We start from the raw sequence: 8,639 nt of genomic DNA, 5'->3' as shown, positions 1-8,639 counted from the left end.
CTGTGGGGCCCGACCCCCAGGTAAGCATGAGCGAATTTTGCGGATCTCGCGTTCGCGAATTTTGCGGATTTGCGGATTCGCAATCCGCAAAATCCGCGAATTCCCGCGAATTTGCGGATTTTTTTTTTTTTTGTGTTCGCCCGTGTTTCTGCCAGTTCGCGAGGGTTTTGTACACTTTCGCAAATTGCGAACTTACCTGTCGGGTCGCAAGTTTCGCGAACTTGTTGTTTCTACGTGTCCAGCCTGTTTGGGACACTCTTCTTCATCACTGCCACTCTCTGTCACCACTGCCACTCTCTGACTACTCATGCCACCCTCTGGCCCACCCATGCCACCCTCTGTTTCATCACCACACCCTCTGGTTGTCCAGTGTACATTATTTTCGGCAAAGCAAAGCACACCTTCCCTGCCTCAAGTGACCTGAATTAATTTGGGGCTGATTCATGTGTCACAGAATATTTTTTTAGCTGGCACCTGCTTCCTTAGTGCGCCCTGATTAGTGATCTTTTGCACTTGCTAAGTGCTTTCATTGTTGCAAAATTAGTTACAACACCTGCCCTGCCCCAACTGACAATAATGAATTAGGGGCTGATTAATGGATTTTAACTTCCAGCCTGGCTCCTGCTTGTCTCCCTTAGCTGTAATTCAGGACCTTTGTGGCATATGTGTAACTATTCTGAGGTTCAGAGCAGGGTCACATAATAGTTTCAACTGGCAACTGAACTCTGGAGGGGCCCCTCAGGAAGCACTCCAGGAAATGGCTACTAATGATGAGCCTGAACTTTTGAACCTGGTAAGTAGTTACTTTCAGTTTTGCTAAGATCGTATTTCTGCAATTTTGCACTTATTCGCGGGGCGCGAACTCACGCGAACAGTGCGAGCAGTGCGAGCAAAATCCGCTGCTCGCGGATTTGCGGATTTTGCGGGAAATTCGCAAATCTCGCGGATTGCGGATTTCCCGAAAATCCGCAAAATCCGCGAGCGGAACGGATTTTCCGCCCATGCCTACCCCCAGGGGGGGCCGTGGAGTGATAGAAAGTGGGTCCCACATTCCAGGTCACACTTCTGTCTATTATTACTATTTCCAAAAAGGTGTCTTGCTGCTCATAACCATCTGCTGGCTGAAATGGCAATAAGAAACATGCAGAAGGGGAAGGAGAACCAGCCAAATGGGGTAACCTACAGGGTATAGGGCTAGGTTTTTATAGCTTCCTAAAGGATAATAGATTAATGGTGGAGCGAAGCAAAGATGGGTGAAAGTTCCATAACTGTGCGGCCCGCACCAAAACAGTGAGGCCGACTATTCATGTTTTTTGAATTAGGGAACAATAAGAAGATTGGCACAGGCCGAGAGGAGAATACGGGTATGCCCGGTGAGGAGAGATGAGAGGGTGAGAGTAGATGGGATGAGAGAGGACAGCATGGGAGCGAGATAATTAGATTTAAGAGGTCAGGATGAGGAGAAATGGGAAGTGCTGAAGAAGTGCAGAAACGCAAGGGGTGAAGTGAGTGCGGGCGAAAGGTGAGGGCACAGAGGAGGGATACTGTTAAACGGTGAGAGAAGATAGCGGAGTTATGATCTGTGACAAACAGAGAATTTGGTACGACGTGGGTGAGGGACAACAGCGATGAGGAAAGAGAGGGAGTACTGAGGTGGGTGCTGAGGGGCGTTGCTTCAAGAAGGTGCGGAAGAACAAAGGGGAGATGTGAAAGATGAATGGTGGACTGGAGAGGTGTAAGATACAAATAGACAGAAATTTTAAGGAAGAGAATTGAGGTGAATGAGAGGTGCTGAGGGGAGAGAGAGGTGATGTGTCCAGAGAGGCCATGAGATAAATTTGAGAGAGGAGGGCAGTGAAAAGGTAGAATGGCAAGAGGTGATTAAACATGAAGTGAGAAGTTGAATGGGGAGACTTCAGAAGTTGTAAAAAGAGTGAAAGAAAATGGCTTGCAAAGTGAGATAGGGATCCAGGGTTGGAAACGGAGAGTGGGATGGAAGGTAGGGGGTGAGAGGAAAGTGGCATGGGTAAACTGCTTAACTCTGCATAAGGCTGCAAGGGTTTTAAGGGACCCCTGCTTCTCCCAGCCAGGGCCAGGTTAGCTTCTAATGTGGCAGCACGTATTCCTGCGGAGGAGAAGGCCAATCACAAAGGTTGACTAGAAATCTTTCTCTTGTTTATTGCTGTATTTTCATTATAAACTGGTACTGATGAGATGAAATCTTTCCTCAGTGTTACTGTGTGTAAAAATGTCAAAATAATGAAGCAATACTATCCCAAAATATGCGGCATCACAGAGCATTATTTATTTTTTCTTACCATATAATTTAGTCAAGCCTGCCGCATAATTTGGTCCTCACCTGCCTCATAATTCCAGTAGCTCTGCCTATTGGTTTAGAATTGTTTGTCAGGAGGGTGTCCTTATGCCTAAACATTTTGACTGGAGGGGGTCTCGGTATCCAAAAGTTTGAAGACCTCTGCTCTAAGGTGTCAGGGAGTTGTGGTCTGCTTCGCGGCACTCGCGACACCCGTGGCTCCCCCGATGTGAAGGATTCCGGTCCCCCAAGTAATCCTGCAAGAGTATTGCGGCAAGCATTCATGTGTTGTCCTCCTGGCAAGGTCTGTTCACCATATCAGAGAAGTCAGACTGCTGAGGTTCCCCGAGGACAAAGCAAAAAATGTGGAAATCTCAGAGTAAAAGAAAGATGCACAAAGTTTCTCTGGCCCCTAGGGTCGAGCCCCACAGGTCTTCTGGGAACAGGAGTGGAACATGCATATGGCTACCTCTGCTCACACTGGCTTGGGTTAAGATTCAAAATATCTCAAAGACGGGAGTCGGCATTAATGCGTGCCAAAACTGTGAGGCGTCCGTATCCAAAATTCACTTTTGTAGACAAATGTTGTTTGTTAGTATCTTGCATTACCTTTTTGCCCAAGCATGTACCTCACATAAAAAAAATTCACAAGATACCTGCAGCAACCTGGGTTGAAAAGAACATATATCTCAGTAAAACATTTTTTTACCTAGAGTGAACTAGTTTTCAGCTTGTTTCCCACAAGAAATGTTTATATGACATGCATGTTCAAGTAAATAAACGTACGCAAAATCAAATAATGTGAAATTGCAAAATTTTGGCCACGTCTAGCAATACAGTACATTAGTCTGTTTAAAAAGTGCCTCCATTGCAATGTGTAAAAGATGGACCGCTCATGCACTGTAACAGTAGAGGAGGTTAGTGTGCAGTATTGTGATTCAGACTGTTGCATTTATTCTGCTGTCAAACACACTTCTCAGGTGACCCACTCTCCACTGTTCTACTAGAAGCTAGAGCATTTCAGATTCTACCAAAAGTCTGCAGAATCAGCCAAACGTGGCACTCTCAACTTTCTCTTCAATAGGAATACGTGCAAGAAGACTAGTGAGACTTTCTGAGGCCTCAGACTCACCCTACATACCTGCATACTCAAGGAGGTTACATGGCCTATGCCTCAGCCTCATCCCATTGACGCAAACCTAGATTTTCCACTGCTGCAAAATAGTCCAAGGGGCCTAAATCAGAATGTCCCATTCTTCAGTTTTACCTCACACGTCAGCATTCTTATAGAGTTGATGTGATCTACCGTTGATTTGTTTAACCAGCCAAGTGTGGCCCACATTGTTGTTCTTCTACAGGGATAGGATGACAGAGGCCAAGTGGCATGACCGAAGACTCATCTATGATCCACATTCCACTGTACTCCTGGAAATCATGTAATCTACTGGAACTTTGCAACTCAAACCAATGGTGAGCCCCCAGCATGCATACCACAGTGACAAGTTCTAGAAGGCGAAACATCATGCCCAAGGCGGAGAACGACCTCTACAATGCAGTCGTTACACGGCGGTAGCTTTACAACGCGGTCATTACAAAGCAAGTCCTTACAACGACTTGCATTGGACGGTGCTCTAAGCTAAAGAAAAGTATGATTTACTACTCCAACACCTTCCCTACTGTTACCTAGGCTGGAGTTGGAATAGTAAATCATACTATTCCTAAGTCCAGCACCCTCCAGCGCAAGTCATTATAATGACTTGCGTTGTAAGAAACGCAATGTAAAATACCATGTTGTTTATGTATGCGATGTAACGTCCAAGGCCTACGTCTCATTGAACGAGCATGTGCAATAATTGATGTCATAGAGTCTACCACTACTCCACATGTCCACTTAACCATAGCATACCCAGGTTTCTTGCCAGCAGGAACCAGTTCAAAAAGGCCAAACAGCCTGCCCAAAGCCTCAGACACATGCCACAAGCCTGTGCAGTCATATAAGTCGTAGCCTAAACCTCCTCTACATCAGCAGCAATCTTATTGCTTGTATTCTGTTGTCCTAAGGAAGACCTCAAGTTATGAAGGTCAAAACACCTTCGACTTGTTTCAGTAAAATGAAAATGCTAATTATGTCATGATTCGGTCACCACTTGTATCATAAACTAAATGTTCATGCTAGTATTTGAACTAAATAAATCCCAAAGACAATGCACATTTTCATTTAATATGTATGTGTTTCACTTGTACCGTTTTCTGTCACTTATTGACAAACACAATGTATTCATTTTGTACCTAGTACACTATTTAAAACGTGGTTAATGCTGCTTCGTCTCTTTGTGATATAGAGTTTATATTCTTTTTGTTAATACAGATATCTGAATTCTAAAAAGACTGCCTGTTTTTGTGTAATATATTTACTGCTAACATTTTCCTACTTTATTGACTCCCATTGATACATTGTTGCATGATATTGTACTCACACAGGTCTCAACTGGGGTTACGTCCATGGTACAGCTGGGGTTCGATTTCTCCTCCTTGTCGCCAAAATGTGTAATGAGGAATATCACAGCCGATAGTCCTAAACCATATAAAATCAGTTTATTGGATAAGGTTTTAAGGACAGCACACTGTGATTCCCCTCAACTGCTTCAGAACCCACGGCAATTCACAAGATCTAGAATACTCTACTAGAACTCTGTGGTAAGCGTTCCAAATTAAAACACAACAAAGTCCCACTTTTAAATATCATTCACCCTCCCATGTGGGAAAAATGGGCATAGGGGTGCATTATTAATATTTAGAAGGAAGATTTTCTCTGGTCAAAAAAGTTTTTATATGTACCAAAACAGTCCTTATTTCTTTTCACAATTGTTCACTGTTACAAAATATTGGAAGTTCTTCCACAGATATACCTAGCTGAGCCAATAAACTTCCTGGTAGCAATAAAGCACGGAGTGTCCATTTTTTAAACAAATCACATAACAACCTTCAACCATCCTTCTTGCCCTACCGCATTTAAAATAATTAAGAAATATTTGTCCACATAATAGCCTTCAACTTCATTGGGTGAAATAAATCACTTTATATTTTCCATGTTGCTATATACTCATAGTCGATTTTCCATCCAACTCTTTCTCAATTAGAATGGATTTAAGGCTTTCGGTCTCTGTGGTAAGCTCTCAACAGTGCTCTCCCAGTACAATTTCCAGCTATAAGCATCATCAGTGAGGTCCCATAAGAGTTTTTCCTTGGCCATTAGTCACCAAAGCAGAGCATACCATCGATTAATAATTGGAGGCTAGTTCAGAGTAGGATCATTTCTCACCTCAACTGGTATAGCAACTTCTGGGGTACCACCCCAAACAAAATAAGGGGGAATTCTTCTGGGATAAGATATCCCAGTAAATCTCTAAGGCCTCGCAAGACCGCTTTCCAAAAGGGCTGTATCATGCTTTAGATTTCCCACCATGACACATTCTCTCCAACACAACTGGCTTACTGTGGGATACAATTTGTGTAACTTAGCTGGGTGCAAGGAGTAGTTTAAATTATGTTTTTTTATCTGCTTTACTGAGTGAAGTTTTATCTAAATCCCACCATAGCAATGTCCATTGTTGCCCAGTCAATTGTCCCAAGAGTGCATGTCATCTACTCTTGTAGTGGTACACAGATGATAATATTTCAGTAATTATTGGTTGGTATATAGAGGAGATCACACCTCTAGAACCTGTGAGGCATTTTTTGAAATTGTTCCATTGATTTGGATTTCCATGTCATTGCATCTCTTTAGTTTGGATGGGATACCTATTGTCGCAGTTGCGTATAGTGTAACCTCTCTTGCTCGCTCATTTTAAAATCCCTTTCACACTATAAGAATGATTTCACACAACCTTGAAAATACATGTCTCCCACTCTAAGACAACCTCCTTTACACAAAGTATTGATGCCCCCGGTGAATAGCGCTGGAGTAAAGGCTGGCTTAAAATTGATTGGTGGACGAGGGAAAATGTATGTGGTGATGTGTAACTTTTGATTGATAGCATCCCAGGCGGCGAGGGTTGTCAGAGTAGGAGAGCTGAGGTTGGGTCATCTATCTTCCCAATGCTTCCCAGAGAGAGGGGCCTGCTACTGCTTTATCAATGTGTAGCTATACATTTTCTGCTACATGGGCACTCCAACTGGAAAGGATCTCCAGCTGGGCCACAACCTAATTTAGAGAGACATCAGGAAGGGCCAAGCCACCTCTCTCCCTAGATCTGCATGGGAGAATGATGTAGGCCACTGAAAGTCTGTTTTAATATGTTAAAGAATACCCTGGGTAGGGATACCTGCAGAACCTGAAGCAAGTAAAGAAGGTTTGGAAGGATATTGATTTTTATAGAGTTAATTCGACTTATCCAAGACACTGGAAAAGATGACTACCTTTTAAGATTTCCGTATATTTCGGAGAGTAAGAGTATTAAATTAAATCTAAGTAATTGGGAAAGATCCGCTGAAAGTTGTCCTCCTAGAAGGTTTATGCATTTTTCTACCCGCCCAAAGAGTACAATCTCACTTGATTTAGCAATAGTTTCTTGTGAGAGGGTAAGATTGAGGATCTCTGATATAGTTTCATTCATTTTTAAATCAGAGACTTTTTCATAGACCTCTAGGAATTTAGAAAAGACAATTTTCAGGATCCATAATTGTTAGGAGAACATCGACAGCAAAAATCATCAGTTTATGTTCCCCTTGTCCAGACAATATGCTGGATATGTCCCTGTCTTCCTGGAAGTGTGATTCAAAGGGCCCAATTCTGAGTACAAACAGTGATGGGGACACAGGACAAGCTTGTCACATACCTCTACTGAAAGGGAAGGGTGTGGTTCTATTTGTCATTTAATAGGATACAGGAAATCGGAGGAGCTTGACATCCTGCTAAAGACTTAGGGGCATATTACCAACAACTAGCGATAATTTTTGTCTCTAACTTGTTTAGAGACAAAAATTATCGCCGCACATCGGCGATTTTTATCGCAGATAAACCTTGCTATTATCAAGGTTTATCGCAAATGCGATAAAAAACGGCCGCAATGCATGAATATCGCTGAAAACTCAGCGATATTCATGCATTATCGAGCAAATGCTCTTAGCCATGTTATCCACCTCCCATTGGATAACATGGCTAAGAACTGCTCAGGGCAGGTGTTAGCTTTTGGAGATATTCGCGCTTAACGCGAATATCTCCAAAAGTTGGTAATAGGAGATAGCGATGTTAGGGACTGTTTCCAGTCGCTAACATCTTGGCACGCCCACTTTGCATGTCATTAGTGATAAATATCACTGACATGCAAAGCGGGGCCCAAGATGGTCGCTATCTCCTATTAGCTGTCACTAACTGGTGTTAGCGACAGCTTGGTAATAGGGAGATAATTTTATCTCCGCTTTCTTGGCTTTTAAAGCCAAAAAAGCGGAGATAAACCCCCTTGATAATATGCCCCATAGTTTTACACTGCAGGAAAAAAAACATTCTAGTTAAACCCTTATTAAAAAATCTAGTCCACTCCATTCAAATGCTTGTTCATATCCTAGAGACTATACATGTTGGGATAGCTTTTTTCTTAGCTTTTTTTGACCAGGTACAGAGCTCATCGAATGTGGTTATGTAATTGATGGTGTTTAATGATGCCCAATAGGTCAGAGTGTATCAAATTCGGCATGACTGATTGAAGGAGAGTAGCTAAAATCTTGATGCAAATCTTTATGTCAATGTTTAAAAGTACTATGGTCCTATAGAGGCACATCTGCCATGGTCTTACCCTTGTTTAGGTGTGAGGACAATAGTAGCTGTGTTCATGGAATTAGTTGGTGACTGTTTTAGTCATTGCAAAAGAGTTTAAGAAGTATAACAAATGGGAGTCATATGAGCTCTAAAATTTCAAATTAATGTTCAGTGAAGACGTCTGGTCCAGGGGCTTGATGTAGTTTGTGAGTTGCAGGAGCCTGTGAAATCTCTTCCGAGGATATCGGTTCCTCGAGGTCCTGGAATTGTTGAAAGGTGGTTTTGGGTGGAAGGCATGGCTCTATGTCACCATTTTGAAGACAGCCCAACAGCCTGTCTGCAGAATAAAAGGATGTATGGGTGGAACTCACACAGATTTACTCCACGGAATTCCACAGAGTTGCTAAAAACTCAGCGAGAGTCTGCAGAGTTCAGCCCACCGCTTGTCAGTAGTAGTAGTATTGGAGTAGTAAGCACTATATAAAAGCCAATACCATAACACATTATATTGAGCCCGGACATTTCAGTTTAGAAATGACATGGAGTGAAGTATCACCTTGATTGTGC

Source organism: Lissotriton vulgaris, unplaced genomic scaffold, assembly GCF_964263255.1.
Source record: "Lissotriton vulgaris unplaced genomic scaffold, aLisVul1.2 SCAFFOLD_1921, whole genome shotgun sequence".
Taxonomy (NCBI): domain Eukaryota; kingdom Metazoa; phylum Chordata; class Amphibia; order Caudata; family Salamandridae; genus Lissotriton; species Lissotriton vulgaris.
Note: the sequence above shows the minus strand (reverse complement) of the source record.